Source organism: Hemicordylus capensis, chromosome 2 (genome assembly GCF_027244095.1).
Source record: "Hemicordylus capensis ecotype Gifberg chromosome 2, rHemCap1.1.pri, whole genome shotgun sequence".
Taxonomy (NCBI): Eukaryota; Metazoa; Chordata; class Lepidosauria; order Squamata; family Cordylidae; genus Hemicordylus; species Hemicordylus capensis.
Genome location: NC_069658.1, coordinates 182,359,998 through 182,377,878, shown reverse-complemented (window position 1 = coordinate 182,377,878; position 17,881 = coordinate 182,359,998). Strand labels below are relative to the sequence as shown.

General features: G+C 49.2%; 1 pseudogene; it reads left to right on the top strand.

Moving 5' to 3' along the window:
• Positions 1-9,336: 9,336 nt before the first annotated feature.
• Positions 9,337-17,194, top strand: LOC128347402 (P2Y purinoceptor 11-like; annotated as a pseudogene).
• Positions 17,195-17,881: the final 687 nt, after the last annotated feature.

The following is a 17,881-nucleotide window of genomic DNA, read 5'->3' as shown; positions in this document are numbered from 1 at the left end:
CGAGGGGCCAGACCCTCAGAGATAGCTTGTACATCCAGGAAGGCACACCCTGTCTGGGCACAGTGACAAAGGGGATCTTGGGGGTTACTTTATGCATCATGCCAAAGCATGGTTAAGGAGGCTTGGCATGCTGCCTGCATTGGCAAATGGAGGTCAAGGCACACCTGGTGAGGGCAGGCAGAAGCAGACAGTTCTAAACCATGGTTTTGCTGACTGGAAAATGAACCCGCAATTTGGATTATAGAGTGCTAGCTGGCCCAGTGCAGAGCATCTGTGCATGAGTTCTCCCTGCCTCTTTCCCTCTCCTCACATGCTCTGGGCTCCCACTCTGGCCAACCATGCCCCTCCCCAGTGCCTGATTAGTGTCCCAGAGGTCTCCCCACCCTTACCTGAGCCCCTTTGCTCACTGCAGGTGGAGGAGCAGGAGCAGTTGACTGGCCCCTTGTAGACTGCACATTGGCCTGGCCCACCAAGCCCAGGACCATCTCCCCTGACATTATATTCCCACCGGCCGATCCAGCCCCCTACCCCAGCAAGCCGGGACCACCTCCCTTGGCCTTTACCCTCCGCCCCCTGGCCATTCCAGCTCTGACTGAAGTCTCACAAGAGAGGACTTCAGACTCTCACAAGATGTGCCACAAACCACCTAGAGTGTTACAGATAGATGTTTAGACACTGTGATCGGCTGTCATGTCTGAATTGATCCAGTCTCTGCCAGTAGGGCTGCACAAAGGTGCCACAATTCTCTGGGAATGTACGATGTACTCTTAGAGATAGAATTCAGCCAGTGGGATGGGGGCACAGTAACTGTGCTGGGGCATACTAGTCACCTGCAAGAAATCAGTGGTAATGACATCATTCAAAGCTCCTACCAAGCACCCACCCCAGCCTCTGCGTGACTTCACTGTTCTGGTTTCCCTGCGCCCCACCCATTCTCCATTGCTGGCGTCAAGGACATCTCCATGGGTTATGCCCCTCACGAGCTCCAAGGCAGGACAGTTTTGATTTGTTAAAAGTAGAGAAAAACACGCCTACTAGAGCCTGAGGGGGATAACTCAGCTGGAGTTCTTTCTGTCCTCGTAGCTCCAGGCAGCCTTAAAATCTCTCTTCAAAATTTTAGTCTTAGCTGTTATCCATTTACTATTTCCTCCTAAATACTTCATTTACTTCAGCTTTTTATTCCTCCTTGCTCTCTCTAGCTCTGTGTGTGTGTGTAAGTGTGTAAATACACACACACACACACACACACACACGTATAAACTAAAAAACAAACTTCTATTGTGTCTCCTCATTTCTCCCTATCTCCCTCTCCTGCTGTTGTTTTCCCCCTCCCTGCATGGTACAAAATTATACTTGTACCAAAAGGGAATGGGTGCAAGAGGGATTTCCCTGAGGAGACCAAGACATTTGGAGCTCCTCTAATAAGTTGGCCTCCACCAATAGTTGGCTGTGAGACTTGCAGTATAGCGGCCCAGTGTGCTTTGCAAGTAGTACAGCCATCGGGCCACGAGGAACGCTCAGAGCAGCATTCAGTCTTTGCCCTCGGCAAGGAATGGGCACTTCCCCTGCAAAAGCTTCCCCTTACTGCAGAGGAGATCAGGGCTATCGGAGCACCAGGGCATGCAGGCATGGCAGCAGGAGCAGCTATGCCCCACAAGATGGCACAGGATGCTGGAAATGGCGCCGTTTTGGCGCAAAAACAGGACCGCACCACGGAGGAGGAAGAAAACCTGAGGAAAGCCCTAACACCTCTGAGGGAGGTAAAGGGGGGCAGCCGGGACTGGCTTGAGGGTAGCAGGAGGAGCATCCCCTCAAGAAACATTTAATCCTTAGCCAGGTCCATCAAAAACTACAACTCGCCCTAAGTCCGTACCCCCCACCCCTGAGTGGCAGGCCTGGTTTAGAAATGCCATCATAGACACCATTCACCAGGTCAGGCCTCATAAGAAAGATAGGAAATCTAGAAAAAGTAGGAGGGAGTATTCATCCTCTGACAGATCCTCTTCTGAATCAGCTAGTCCACCCCGTAGGAAGGCAAGGCGTAAAAAGAAACATATTGGTGCTCATAAATCTGATCAACTAGCTGGATCTAAGGACTCAAAGTGTAGATCTAAGGTCTTGCACTCATCTGAGGACCCTGATGTACTTAACCCTAGGCCTCTGCAGACCAAAAATCATAAGCAAAAATCTACCTGCATTGTTGAAATTGAGGTGGATACTGAGGAGATAACTGGCCTAGATGGGGATGATCAGGATCCTGACACCATTGCTGACAAGGAGGATGGGGAATGGTCAGGTGGGGAAGGCCCTGAGTCTGGAAAACACTTCTCAATTTTTATTTTCTCGGAGGACTTTAACTCCCTCATGACTAGAGTAATTGCTGCAATTGGGTTGCAGGCTAAGGAAATCTGAGTCAGCGCCAACTGTAAAAGGGGGCTTGGTTTTCACCAGGGCGAAACCTAAGGACATGCTTTTACCTATATCCGAGGTATTTACAAGAGCTGTGAATCAGGAGTGGCTGTTGCCTGCCACAACAGAAAGCCAAAAGACGACTGCGGGGAGACATGATAGAGGTCTATAAAATATGCATGGTGTGGAGAAAGTGGATAGAGAGAAATTCTTCCCCTCACATAAAACTAGAACCAGGGGTCATCCCATGAAATTGATTGCCAGGAAATCTAGGACCAACAAACGGAAGTACTTTTTCACACAACGCATCATCAACTTGTGGAATTCTCTGCCACAAGATGTGGTGATAGCCATCAACCTGGATGGCTAACAAGGGTTTGGATAACTTCATGGAGGAGAGGTCTATCAACGGCTTCTAGTCTGAAGGCTGTGGGCCACCTCCAGCCTCAAAGGCAGGATGCCTCTGAGTACCAGTTGCAGGGGAGTAACAGCAGGAGAGAAGGCAGCTTCCATTGTGGAAAGGTGACATTTATGGCTGAAGAGTTGGCAAGTTGATACTTCATCAAAGAACAACTTGATAGCAGTATCCTACAACAGCACCAAGTTGTTCGGGGAGGCTGCTTTGAAAGACGTACTGCTGGGATCCAGAGACAAGAAAAAGACCATGCCGTCAGCCCTGTGGAAGACCAGCCTTCAAGAGACAATTCCAGCAGTTTCAGCCCTTTCGAGGTTTCCAGTCCTTCAGGGGCTGGGAAAGAGACTTAACGGGGTTCCTGGAACCGACCACGTAATACACGCAGAGTCACCGTAGGTTAAAAGCAGCCATTCATACAAAACAAGCAGGCCAAGCCCCAGCAATGACTTAAAGGCAATCAGGCTGGAGGGCCGCCTGTCAGGCTATGTTCACGCCTGGGAGAGCTCCTGAAGGCAACTCGACATCTGGAAGACATTGGAGCAGTGGAGCCAGGTCCTGCCTGTCAGGAGGGGAGGGGTGTCTATTCTATCTTGTTCACCATCCCCCAAAAGGACAGGTCGAGGAGAGCCATGCTGGACCTGAAATGTGTAAACAAGTGGGTCAAACATGAACACTTCGGGATGGAGCCGTTGAGGTCAGTGGCAGAGGCACTTCATCATCTAGACTGGCTGGCATCAATAGATTAGATCTCAAGGAGGCTTATCTCCATATACCCATTCATTAGAGCAGCCAGCATCTTCTCAGGTTCAAATATGTGGGGCAGCACTACCAGTATGCAGTAGGGGTGTGCATGGAACTGGCTGGCCCGGTTTGGTTCGCGTCCGAACTGAACCCGAACTAGACCGGGCCAGTTCGGTCTGGCACCCCTTTGCTGGCGTGGTGGCCATTTTGGAGGCCACCACGCCTGTGCAATTGGTCTCTGCATGGCCAAGAGTTTGACTTGTCCTTTTCAACCTGCAGTCCTCATCTTGAAAAGCCATTTGCCAATTGTTCCTTAAAACGAACTCTGTGTACTGAGAATATAAGTTAGTACATACATACCCTTCTCAGTATTCTAGTTCCACATGTGAAAGCCACTATATGATTATGCTCCCAATCAAGTCAAGTGGCAGAATGCACATGCAAGAGGCAGTCCAAGGAGAAGAAAAGAGAACAATAGGGGAAACATCATGGGACCCTTTTAAAGCTGCCTTCTTGACGGGGGTGTGCAACAGAAACTTAATACTGTAGCACCTTTGAAAGACTCTAGCCATGGTCTTCTATGGTGGGAGAGCTTTAGGTCATGAAGTTCTGTGCTGTATGTAATCTAAGCACACATGGCACAATCCAGTCAAAGCCAAGTGTGTCCAAGTTGTCTCTTTTTGGTATGCCAAAACACATGCTTCGTTATTTCCCACTGAAATAAAAACATTTAACTCGAGGCTATATCCAACCAATTCTGCAATAGAGAAGCACACAAAACTGGTTTGAACTCTTTTGGTTCAAGTTCAAACTGGGTGCCCTGAATCGAATACCAGCTCGGTCCAGCTGACCTGTAGTTCAGTTTGAGCTTGAACCATGCTTGAGCCAGTTCTAAAAGGTGTGGCCATAGGGCATAATGGGGATTCAAAGTGGCCCCATTATTCTCCATGGGTAGTGCCTAGAGACACGAAAGTGAGTTGGGAGGTAGGGCCCCCATGGGTGCCAACCACCACCCATCCCGTAAGGCAGTAGGGCGCTCAGGTTATCTTTTAGGAATTTGATCTTTTTCAAGGTTTTATTTTCCCCTGCCTTGGGGAGTAATGGTGATTCGAAGTGGTCCCATTATTTCCTGTGGCCAGTGCCTAGGCACTCCACAGTGGGCTGGGTGGCAGGGCCCCATGGGCACCAACTGCCATCCAACTCACAAGGCAGTCACTGTTTGGGGTAGCCAAGCATGGGAAGGTTCACCTTGAGAAACACCAGTTGTTCCACCAAGGCAGAGTCCAGGCATGAGTGATGGGGTGTCACCACATCCCCAGCCATGGAGAACACCACCTCATTCTGGACACTAGTCGGTGGGCATGAGAGCAGGTGTCTGGCAACCGCTGCCATGTCTGGCCAGTCTTGGTGATGCGCTGCCCAGAACTGGATATGGTCCATCTCTGGGTCTTCCTCTACTGGGTCTTGTAGGTACTGCATAACACTCTGGGCAGTACCACTACAGGGTGTAGTCAGCAGAGCCTCCTGCACCCCTGGCAAGGTGCCAGCAGGGCACCCCAGTTTAAACCATTGGGTAGAACAAATGAGAGGAACTGCTGGTCATGGTGCTGCCCGGGATGCCATGCTGCTGGACTGGGAAGAACCTGCTCTTCCTCTCACTCAACCAGTTGCCCTTCACCCAGGCAGGTTGTCCATGTGGACAACATTGCCCTTCATAGTTGGGCCACACAGGCAGGCCAAAACATGGTCTTCCAAGACACCCAACTTCTCACAGAGACTCTCCACTACCCCAATCCTCAGCCGACCTGCCAGGGCTCTGCCGTTCTTAGTGAGCAACAGGATCTGGAGCTCTCCCATCAGCTTCTCAAGGAGAAGTGTGGCGGGCAAGGCCTGGCTCAGAGGTGATACCCCAGCACACAAGCTCTTCACGGCAAACAGAAAGGGCTCCATTGCTGGGACTGACTCGGACATGAGCTTCCATGCTGATATGGAGAGGTTGCACATGCTCAAGCCACGATTCTTTGCCAGGTCATGGAGGGGTGCCTCTTAACATAAGAAACATAAGAATAGCCCTGCTGGATCAGGCCCAAGGCCCATCTAGTCCAGCATCCTGTTTCGCACAGTGGCCCACCAGATGCCGCTGGAAGTCACAGGCAGGAGTTGAAGGCATGCCCTCTCTCCTGCCATTACTCCCCTGCAACTGGTACTCAGAGGCATCCTGCCTTTGAGGCTGGAGGTGGTCTAGCAGGTGCTGGAACAAGAGAAGGGTGGGGTTCCATTGGTTCTCAACATCCCCAGGGATGAAGTCTTCAGGGAGATCAACCTCATGCTGTTGCTCATGCAGCAAGCACCTTCACTTCTTGCTCCGATGGAAACTGGCTGCAATCTTGCTGGACTTTTCTACAAGTGCAGCCATGGCAACAGCAGCATCTGTTGGCGGGCAGCCCCGCTCTCTGGACCCCCTTGCCTCCTTGAGGCTGAGGGTGTCCAACACCACCAGGTGCAGAGTGAGGGCCAACAGTGTATGAACACACACTGCAGCTGGTCTACTACCTTGGTCATATTGGAGCCATTGTCAGTGACAATAAAGCCCTGCCTGAGGTTTGGCTTCCCGGTTAGCCATTCCTCAGTCTGGTGACCAATCATGTCCACCAGTTCATCCAATGTGTGTGCCATGTCCATCACCTCCACATGCAGCACGGCCCACCTGTGCTGTACTGTACGGGTGGGGCTGGCCACGGTGGCGGCAGCACCGGATTTCCCCTCTCTCTTCAGCCTGCACCATTGAGCAGTGAAGGACATGAAAGCAGCGTGCAGTCCACTGACACTGTCAGGTGTGAAATGCACTCTGGGTTCAGGCCCTGCTCCCACCAGCATGCCTGACATGAGCTCCCTACACTGCCAGTACAGGGAGGGAACCACCGTCTGACTGAAGGTGGTCCTTGAGGAGATCCTATAGTTGGGTGCCAGGACCTGGAGTAGCTGGCAAAACCCGGCATTCTCCACCATCTGAAATGGCTGGTCATCCAGAGCCATCATCTCACCTATGGTCCATGTTACAAGTAGGGATGTGCGGAACCGGTCCGGCAGTTCAGTTCGGGATCGAACCGAACCACCACCACCTCCAGTTCCATCGGACCGGAACAGGACTGGTCCACGATTTTTTTTTTTAATTAAAAAATGTTAAGGAAGTACCTGTAGACCCTTCGGGGGGCTTTCTGTAGCTGCGGGGGGGGGGGGATCCGCGCAGGTTCCCTCAACCCCTGCCGGCCTTCCTCATCACTGCCATGGCTGGTAACGAAAGCCTTATTGGCCCTTTTGGGCCTCCATACAAGCGAGCGGCCGCCATTTTGGAGGCCCAAAAGGCTTTCCTTACTGGCCGCGGCGGTGATGAGGAAGGCTGGCGGGGGGAGAGGGAACCTGAGCGGACAACACCCCCCCCCCCGTGGCTACAGCAATCCCCCCGAAGGGGCTACATATACTTCTTTGACATTTTTTTAAAAAAATTCGCGGGCCGGTCCAGGACCAAACCAGGACCACCACCAGGTGGTGGTGGTTTTGATGGGGGCTGGACCGAACTGGCCCAGTTCCGTTCAAGGCTGGTCCAGCCTCGTACCGAACTGGGCCAGATGGTTCCGTGCACACCCCTAGTTACTAGTGGGTGTGGGTCTGCATCACCAGGATGCTTACTGCCTGATCCCTTTGCCCACTGCTTGACAGGGAGCATCCCCTGCTTCAGAGGAGCTGGTGTACGCCCCTTGCCAGCGCTTCTCAACAGCACACAACTAGGTGTGTGAGCACTGTCAGCAGCGGTAAGGATACCAGGGTGACACTGCGAGGTGCGTCGCCACATTGAGGATGTGCTAAGATGCTTGGCATCCTTCCCCCTGCTGACTTGTGCCTTGCAGTGGACATAAGAAGCACCTGTGGTGTGAACATGCAGGGCCAGCAGGCTTCTCCGGCTAGGAGAACCTGTGCATAACTTGGTCGCTGGGAGTGAAGAATTTGGGAGTGGGCAGCTGCAGCAGCCCCCTCTTCCTTGCCCCCCATCCCCTAACCCAACAGCATCAGGGCCACCCCTCCCCCTGACCACCACTCAGCTCTGAGCCTTGCTCAGGGCATAGCAGCAAATGTCAGCCATCACTCTGACCTCCCCCTGGGGCTTTTAATAATAATAATTTTTAAAACAGCACCCCCACCAAAACCTACACTGACTGCCCACCACCACCTAGCACACTACGAAAGTAATTAACAGTATAACTACACAACTGCTCACCTGTTAACAACAACAAACACAAGCAAAAGAGAGCACAGCAAAAACAAACAGCAACCCTCCTCTCAAACCAGGAAGGCCCCATTTAAACACCAAATCTAGAGGGGAAACTGGGTTTAAAAAATTCTACTTACCCTCCGTTGTGCAGAAGTCTTCAACAGGATAGGAGGCCAGCCAAGGGCTGCAGCCCCTGCCGAGTAGCCCCTGGCGCTTGCTCACAGCTGGGGGGAGGGCAGATGGGGGCCATCTGCAGTTCAAATTAAATTAAATTAATATTAACTGTGGCAGCAGGACCATGGCCCAGAGAGCCCTCCTCTGCTGCACCCTCCCCTCCCCCCGGCCAATGGGATCACAGGTGCCACAGCAACAATCTGAGTGACATGATTGGCAAGCCAACCACAGTGGCAGACACCACTGGCCAATCTGTGAAAGTGGCACATGGTGCCACAAATGGGCACCGCCACTTGCCCTTCGTAAAATGGTGGCTTGAGCCTTCAAGCCAACTCAGTTCGATCTGAGCTCAGCTCAAACTCGGACCGGCCTCATTCTTTATGGGGCTGGTTTGGTACGAACTAGAGCCTTCGATACAAGCCGGCTTGCACACACAACCTATTCTGCAGCCATTGAAGATCATGAGGTTTAAGCTAATTGGCATAATTCATTTCCATCATTATAATTTTATATTTATTCTTGAGGAACAAGAGCTATGCAGGGCCTTGAAGCTCTTGTGTCCTGCCCACTAGAAAACTTTGTAGACTGTGCTCCTGAAATGTCATCAGGCATTATTCCCAAGCTCTCAAGCATATCTCGATAACGACTAGAATGTTTTCTAATTAAAGCTGAAATTGTCATGAAAAACATGTTCAAGATGATCCAAAGGAGTTTCAGTTGAATTGCTAACTTGGCAAAGAGGCACTTTTCAAGTGATTCTCTTTATCTAACGGGGAGAGCAACTGGCCCTATCCACCCACCGCACAGCATTCCTCCAGTGGCTGTTGCTGGTGTCTGTCTTATGTGTCTTTTTAGATTGTGAACCCTTTGGGGACAGGGATCCACCGTCTTTGCTTGCTTGTTTGTCTATCTGCCTATGTAAACCGCTTTGGAAACGTTTGTTGAAAAGCGGTATAAATATGTGGTGTTCTTTTCTTTCTATTTAGCAGCAAGAGAGAGCAACTCTCCCTGTTCTGTCCAGCACTAGCATCTCTTCCGTGGCTGTTGCTTGCTGGTGTCTACCTTCTGTAGACTGAGCACTTTGGCAACCTTCTTCTTGTTAGTAAAGCATCTCCCCACTGTATCACTTAAGGTGGTAGCACTTTGGGAACAGGGTCTTATTCCTTTTTCTATGTAAACGTCTTGAACTGCTGCTTTTGTTGAAGAGTGGCAGATAACAGCTAATAACAATCAACAAATTGTGCTTTTCAGCCTGCTGCCCCCAGTTAAAAAACTATTTGCCAATGGTTCCTTTAATATAAATTTGTGTTTCTTTCAACTTCAAGTGTGAAAGATGTGGTCAGAGGGGAGACAGATGACTTCCTCCTCCTGGATCATTTGCTTCTTGATTGTCAGCTGAACCTGTTGTGGAGTCCCCTGGGTTACAGGTGAGGAGGAGGTGGGTGGGTGGTCTGATGGGATTGGGCCAGATTGAAGATGCTACAGATTCTGCCCCTTCGTTGTGTGTTATGCTTTGGGGTTAGCCAAGCCTATGCATGCCCTTGACTTCTGAAATTCTAAAGTCATAATTAGATTTATGGTTTTAATTTTTAATGTTGGTTTTAAATGATTCTAACATTTGTTTTAAATGATTGTAATTGTCAACTGCCTAGAGGCACAAGTTTTGGGCAGTATAAAAATATGTTAAATAAAATAAGTATTCAGAGCAAACAGAAGAATTGCCTTGCCACACTGGTCCTTCTAGTCTAGTGTCCTGTTTCCAAGCAAAAGATCAGGCTTCTTGGCTGGGAGAGCCAAGAAAACATTGCTGGGCAAAGCAAGAAAATTGCCTGCGAAACATCTTGCTCACATGATCCAGCCCTTCTTTAAAATCCAGGGAAAGTTAGACTTCAACAAGAAACATACAAGTCAGTAGAGAAATTTGTCTGCAAGACTGACAATTTTCCTAATGCAGGCAACAGTAGTTTTGTCTGGCAAATATCATTCACCTGAACATTGCCTCAGACAAATGATGCATTAAAGGTCCTCATACAAAGAGCTCATTATCAGCCAACGGTCTGGAGGCAAGCAACGTCATAGGAACATAGGAAGCTGCCACATACTGAGTCAGACCCTTGGTCTATCTAGCTCAGGATAGTCTTCACAGACTGGCAGTGGCTTCTCCAAGGTTGCAGGCAGGAATCTCTCTCTGGTGCGTGTGCACCAAATCAATAACTTTTTAAAAAACCTTTACTTGGAAATAGGTTTTAGGCTAGGCAAGTACGTTTTATAACAGTTATTAAGCCAACAGAGGACCAAATATGGGTGTTTTTCTAAGGTAATGTTGCTTTAAGTAAACTTAGGTAAAAACCATCAATGGTGCCCCCCAAGAAAAATTCCCCTCAAAAATGTCCCATTCCGATTTTGGTCAACTTCTGATCGCTTTCTTGTGATACCTTCCTGAGAACAAAAACCCAAATGTCATTTTTATTGCAATTAGTTTGATGTTTAACCATAAAGTGACTGGCCTAGTCCTACATTTGTAATGTATAAATAGCCTTGTTTCCCTCTTATGTTAAACACAATGCGTGCGCAGCAGGGGTCTAGCAAGGCGGGAGTAAGTGGCAGGACAATCAAAGAAGATGGCCCTCTCCTCTGGGTCCCCTTCTCTCCCCGCTCCCCACATATATTTGCTGCAGAAGAATTGTTAGGATGTAGTGATATCCAGGGCAGCTCGAGCAGAGGGACGGGGTAGGGGAGCAACTGCCCTCAAGCATGTAGTCGTCCCCCCCACCATTTCTGTTTTAGAGTTCTAATATGTGAGGGGCGGCGCACCCACCCATAAATGCCCTTTGGCCCTTCTATGCCCCACCCACCCTTTTTTGCTGGTGCCACCCACCACTGTGTGAAAGCCAAAACATTCTCAGCTGCTTGCCCTGTCTCTTGCTTCTATGCAAATAAGAACAAACTATGCACAAACGCATGCACAAGAACAAACTATGGGCCAGCCAGCAGGGCCTCCTTCCTCAGAGGCCCAGAGACACTTGTCCAATTTTAGGTATGCCCCTGATACACAGAGACTCTTTCCTTTATTCGGCATAATTCTGTTCATTTTGCATGTCTGTCATCTTCTAGAGTTAAATCCAGTATCTGAAGTGTGCTTGGGTGGCTTTCATAAAGAGGCCTGTATGCTACCACGCTGGGGGACCACCTAGGGACCCTCTGGGCGGGACGGGGGTTCTACACACTTTTTAAAAACCCTGTCAATCTTGTGACATGATTTTCAATGCCCAACGTTGGCCCATTCACTTTCACCTCTTCCAGGAGCTTCCTCCATGTTTCCAAAACCTTCAGTGTCACTTTAGTAATTATAAGTTTGCATGCCACCCAAAACCACATTACTGATGCTGCAGACAAAAATGAAGAACTCCGATCATATCTGGAAGCCACTGTACAGTATCTTTCAATGTGATTGTAATCATGGGGAAAGATGCTTTGCTATCAAGATCCCAGCAATGGATGACAGAAAAATGAAAATGTTTGTGCACATGAAATAGAAAAGATTCACACGACTGTAGGGGCTGGGGTGGAGGGTGTTAGAAGAGAGATTTACTCCCTATATTTTGCCTGTCTCTTGGTTAGGTATTTTCACTAGACACCAGTATCAAAGTTTCAAACAAAGCTTTATTTTTAGTGCTAGCAAAAAGTCGGGGAGGCCATCCATCTTTTTATACTCTGGAGCAGGGTTTCTTAACCTTGGGCCCCCAGATGTTGTTGGACTACAACTCTCACCATCCCCAGACATGGCCTTTCTGGCTGAGGATGATGGGAGTTGTAGTCCAACAACACCTGGAGGCCCAAAGTTAAGAAACCCTGCTCTGGAGTCAACAATTTCCACACCTGCACATCGTATACAAGCCAAAGTGTGAGTTTAACCCCAAACAAAGGTTCCGATTTGCTTCCAAGTGTTATATTACCCACTTGCAATCTCAAGCCATCTGGCTTGTGGCCTTGGCCTGGTTTCCCCTCTCCGTTGAGACATACTTTTAAGCTGTGCCATCATAAAATATCCTCAAGGCGTGGGGTGGGGGATCTACCAACAACTGCAAGCGCCATTGATAGGGCGTGTATCATAGTTAGCTAAGTGCTGTTCAAACCAATCGTACTTTGTGGCTGTTGAAGCAAACTGCAAATAATATTCCAACGGGGGAAGGCAGGAGTCTACCTGCCTTCTCCACACCCAATCTGAGCCTGCAGAGGGCTCCGCTGCTTACACTCCTACATGAGCGGCGCAGCAGTGAGCAGCGCAGCAAGTGGAAGACAGGTGGAACTGTCAGATATCCCACAATTCACCACATGAGCAGTGCCGTGTACTGGGATATCTCCTGGCTACCAGGCTGCTCTTTCCCCCGGTCTCTATGGCCAGGATGGCTGCTCATGCCAGCACCATGAGCAACCACACGGCCGGGTGGTGAGGTAGGAGGGCCCAAGCGCGTCGTCCTACCTCACTTTTAATCTGGGTTTCATACTCGGGGTGGAATGCCAGGATCGGGAGCGATCCCAATGCTTTTCATGCCTAGCCCTACCCTGGCTAACACTGCCTTACCTGGGTAGAGCTGGTTGTGAGAACAGGATGCAGATGAGAGAACAGCAACTATCACAATGGTAGAGGGGAAAGGGGGAGATAAATATGCACTCTTTAATGGTGGCCCCGCTTACTAAGAAGATCTCAATATATATTATTAGTATGAAATTATTTATGTACTGTTTTCCAGCAAAAAAAGTTCTCAAAGCGGTTAACAGAGCAAAATAAAATAGATAGATAGATAGATTCTTTATTCCGGGCATTGACCAGCATAAACAATAACAGTAACGGAGCAACCAATTAGATGGTGAGTTCTTTACGAGTTTTACAAACTATGCAGCAAAACTTGGCCACGTTACCAGAAACCAGATCATTAAAATTGGACAGCAGATAATCTAAATAAAACTCGTCAGTATGATCAGGAAACTCTGTTAATAGCAGGGCAATAAAACGTATACAAATATCCTTGTAAAATGTGCAATAAAGGATGACGCAGGCAGTAGTTTCTATATCCCCAGAGCCGCAAGGATAAAGGTGGGCTGAATATGGCAATTTTTTCAACTTCCCCTCTAGAACTGCAGTGAGGAGAGCATTTAGACGAGTGAGAGTCATAACTCTCCTGAATTTTGCTATTATTAGTCTGTTTAGATATTCTGCAGGCTTTACATTTAAAGACTGATTGCCTAAATAGATCCCTCTCGGCAGCTTTGCTAGTTCAACTTGGAGTTGTATATCCAAGACACGCTGTTTAATAACCCGCATGGCTTGATCATACCCCATCCTGATGAACTCTTCCTGGAGGAGACCGTAAGATTGTAATTTGAATTTGAGGCATAGCTATCATTCATTTCATTTCAAAGCTATCATTCAGCTTTCATTTCAAGGTGTAGCTATCTATAAGTGTTAGGGGAGCCAAGCCTGTTTGGAAGAAGATCAGATTCAGCCAAAACCTAAAAATGCTCAGCCAGAATCTCGTTTCAAGTCTGAAAACTCCTGCCTCACACCTAAGAACGGTGTTGGAAACACTACAAGGAACCTGGAGGATTGCTCTTAAGAATTTAATTTGTACTACTTCCAGGGGGGTGAAATTCTCAAATTGGTCTAACTGGGCACCATACAGAAGCTGCAGATAAACTCTGGCTGTGAAGAATTTTATGGCAGCAGGAATAAAGAGAGCTCCCTTGGTAAATAAAGAAGGACCTGATAGCATTAGCTGATTGTTGGGCGTTTTGAGTTACATAATTGAGGTGAGCTCTTCGGCCTCCGGCAGAACGAAAAACGACTCCAAGATATTTGAAATTTCTCACTTGCTCAATTGTATGGCTGTTCATGTGCCAAAAGTGGGATTTGGGTCACTTAGCAAAACCATCACCTTCGTTTTCGAATAGCTGACTTCTAACACCTCTTCTACACAGTAAGCACTTAATGAAGCAAGAGTCTGCTTCAATCCGATTGGGGTCTGTGCTAGTAAGACCATATCATCTGCGTAAAGCAGAATCAAGAAATGTTTATTTTCCAGTTTAGGTGGGTGGAAATCTGGGTCATTTAGGTGGGAAACTAGGGAGTTAATATAGAAATTAAACAGAATCAGGGCCAGAATACAACCTTGTCTGACACCCCTTTGAGTCAGTATTTCTGCCGATAGATGACCTCTGGCACTGCAATGGCGGGAGTCTTCGTGAAGTTTGTATATAAGTAGCAGTAGGCACTTATCTATGGTGGAATCCCTCAGTTTTAACCAGAGTCTCTTCCTTGAGATAAGGTCAAAGGCTGCTCTGAGATCAATAAAGGCCATGTATAAGGCAGACCTTGGGCCGTGGGTGTATTTCTCGACTAAGTGGTGTAAAATGAAAGGGACAGCTGTTCCCTATCCCTTGTTTGTTTTTTAAATCTCAGTGCTATACTGGGCTGAACAGGGACATGTGTCCTCATCTCCACCCCCGCTAATACAAAAGCAAAACTAGTTTAATAGGTGCCTCCTTGCTCAATTAGCAGGGGAAGAAGGTTCTTGTTCCCAACATTCTGTCACACTATAGTGTGACCAAGAAATAAAATGCGGGACAGGGCTTTGGTTCTTTGGTTGAGAGAAACAGGTTTTGGTTCTCGTCAGTTGGGGGTCACCAGAAATATGGAGCAGGATGTATCCCCCCCCCCGTGAGATCTCTTTACTTTCTTCTCAATAAGTGAATGGTTGCCATTTGTTCTACGGGGTGGTGTCAGGGATGGGCCAGATGGGACACCAGCCTGAGGGTCCATTCTAACCCAAAGGCCCACCAGCTGGCCCCTGAAAGCCCTATTCCAGTACCCACCTTTGTATGGGCATCAGTAGATGCTCCTTCATTTGTGGCACCCTTTTATAATACGGAAGAGCATCCTCTGCTGCCACCAGGGGCAGTCCAAGACATTTTGCATTCCATTCCCAAGATGAAGGACAATAGCCCGATTCAGTCATTCAGTGTTCCAAGCAGGTCCTGGGGCAGGAATTCAGCCCACCAGTCACACACACACACCCATGATCTTCACGCTTATGGTATTTGAAGAGACAGATGCTGTAAGTGTGATGGTGCCCGTTTCCATGATCAGCAGGCTGGGACACCTGCTTTTGCCCTTGCCCCTCCCCCACCTTTGCCTCTGTCTGAGGCAAGCACCTCACGCTGCCTCATGGAAGGGCCACCTCTTCTGCCCACAGGGGGAGCCAACCCCTGTCTCCATGAGGGCTAGCAGAGTGTATTGGCTAAGCAACTGAACTTCACACCAAGACTTGCCCCTACCACGAGGTGCTCTGAGCCAAGCCCCTCCCTCTCAGCCTCTGCTGCAGTATGGGAATAATGAGACTTTACAGGGTTGTGGTAAGGATTACAATGGGAAGACACAGGGGGTGGGGGGGTGGAATTGGGTGGGTGGTATTGCTAGCCTGAGACTGGAGATTTTTTTAAAAGGCTATTTATTTTGTTTAAAGCTGCAGGTGGAATGTTAGAGGCAGGGTTTCCCTTGATGCAGTTGATTATGGTCCACCAGCTCCAGGCAAGCAGATTGTGCTGGGGTTGGTGGACTATAGAGACTCTGCTTTCCCAGTGGGATGGAAAGCACACCATGGACGACAATGCCTTTATCCTCCTAAAAAGGAAAAAGACCATTGGACCCCAATCTTCTTTGAAAGCTGTTGATGGAATGAGGCCTTTGTGTGAGCATTTCTTAGCAAATGCTGCTTAGTAACTGAGCACAAAGCCAGCTGGAAGATTCTAATCCCAATTCTTCCTGTTTCCCCAGGGTAGCACCTCTGTGGTTTGCAGAGCCTAGGAATATGGCCGGAGATGACATGGACAAGTTCCAAGAAGAAACATGGTTGCAGTTTGTGGGGGGCCGTTGTTGGGAACAGCTTTGCTATCTTTCGCTTTGTGGCTTGTGAACACCCATGGCACACCGGCATCATCTACTCCTTCAACTTGGCCATCAGTGACTTGCTCTATGCCTTCTCCTTGTTGCCCTTGGCATTCTATTACCGCTAACCCATGGATTGGACACATGGCCTCACTGTCTGCAAACTGGACCGTTTTCTCTTCTTCTGCACCCTTTATGGCAGCACCTTCTTCATTGCCTGCATCAGCCTGAACCTCTGTGCCACCATCGTCCACCCCTTCTTTGCTCATGGACGCATAGAACTTTGCCATGCCAAGCTTCTTAGTGGGGCAGTGGGGCTGCTAGTGGTGGCCATCTCAGCGCCTACACTTGATTTTTCTGTTCTGTCTGAATCTACAAACAATACCAACCCTACCAACAGAGCAAACTGCATAGGAAGTGCCCGTACTGATCAGCTGCCCAAGTACTGGCCATATAGCTTGTTCCTCTTTGCTTTTGGGTGTGGGCTGCCCTTCATCATCACCAGTGTCTCCTGCGGGGCCATTCTCCGCACAGTCCTCCGCAATCGCAACATCACCATGGCAGGAAAGTGGAAGGTCAAGGTCCTGGTCAGTATGGTGGTGGTCCTCTACATCCTTTTCTACTTTTCATATCATATCCTACGGAACCTGAACCTCAGCTGCCGAATGGGCAAGTTCTGCCACAACCAGCCATCAGCGGACAGGAAACTGCTTGTCCACACCTTGTACCAGATAACCAAATTCTTGGTCCATTTCCACATTTGCATCCACCCATTACTTTATGCTGCCCTGGTTCATAGCATGCAGGAATACTGCTGCAGTGGTTGTCGGCAGGGGAAAGGTGTGGAGGAGGAGAATTCGGAGCTGAAATTATGCCACCAGCTCACTCCTCGGGACCAGCCACTTTTTGATCTAGGGCAGCAGGGGTTCCCAGCAGAGAGTACGAGTACCCCTAGGAGTACTTGAAGGGCTCCTCTCAGGTGGTATGCAGAGCCCTGTTGCCTATTCTTGCTGCAGCCCTGTTATTTGTTCCCTCACCTGAGGATAGCTGGCTTTATTTATTTAGTTGATTTATATACCACCCTTCCTAAAGTGGCTGAGGGTGGTTTACATTAAAATAAAAAACACTTAATTAAAAAATTAAATTAAAACAAAAACAATTAAACCAGATTAAAATTAAAAATTAATGGTGGTGGCTTCTCCTGAAGGCCTCCAAGGAAGATAATCCTCTTATATCCACAGGGATATCCCCTGCAGAAGAAAATGGAGGAGATGCCCTCCTCTGCTCCTGATTGGCTGGCTACATGCTGAAGCTCAGCATACCCCTTCCCTCAGCCGATGGACAGGCTTCAGAAAATTAGCACTGAGTACTCCCACTCTCTGTGTTGTACTCCCACATTGTCTATGTTCTTGTCACTGATGCATTATATGTATACTAGCTGATCTCACACAGAGCATCTGTGCGGCAGTACACTCCCCCCACCTTCAGACCCAGTTTGTTCTCCCCACAACCTTCAGGCCCAGTTAGTTCTCTACTTTCTGCCCCAGTCTCCCCTGCCCTCCCCCCACCTTCTGCCCCAGTGCTAGTTAGGGCCAGCCATCCCCCCCACACACACCCAAGGCGGCATGCCCGGCTTTGTGACTGGCCAGCCACCTGACCGACCGCTCCCCCACCCAGCCACTTCCCCCCCACACACACTTTCTCCCCCTTCCTCCCGGCGGCCAGGCCAGGGCCTGCGGCCGCCGTCTCCTCCTCACCAAGGGCCCGGGCCGGGCAGGCCAGGGCCAGGCCATCCTGCCGCCGCCTCCCGCCTCCCACCTTCTGCTCCCAGTGGCTAGGCCAGGCTGGGTCACCGCTGGCTCCTCTGGGCAGGGGGGCCAGGGCCCGCCACCACCTCTCCCTCACCTGGGCAGGCCAGGGCCAGGCT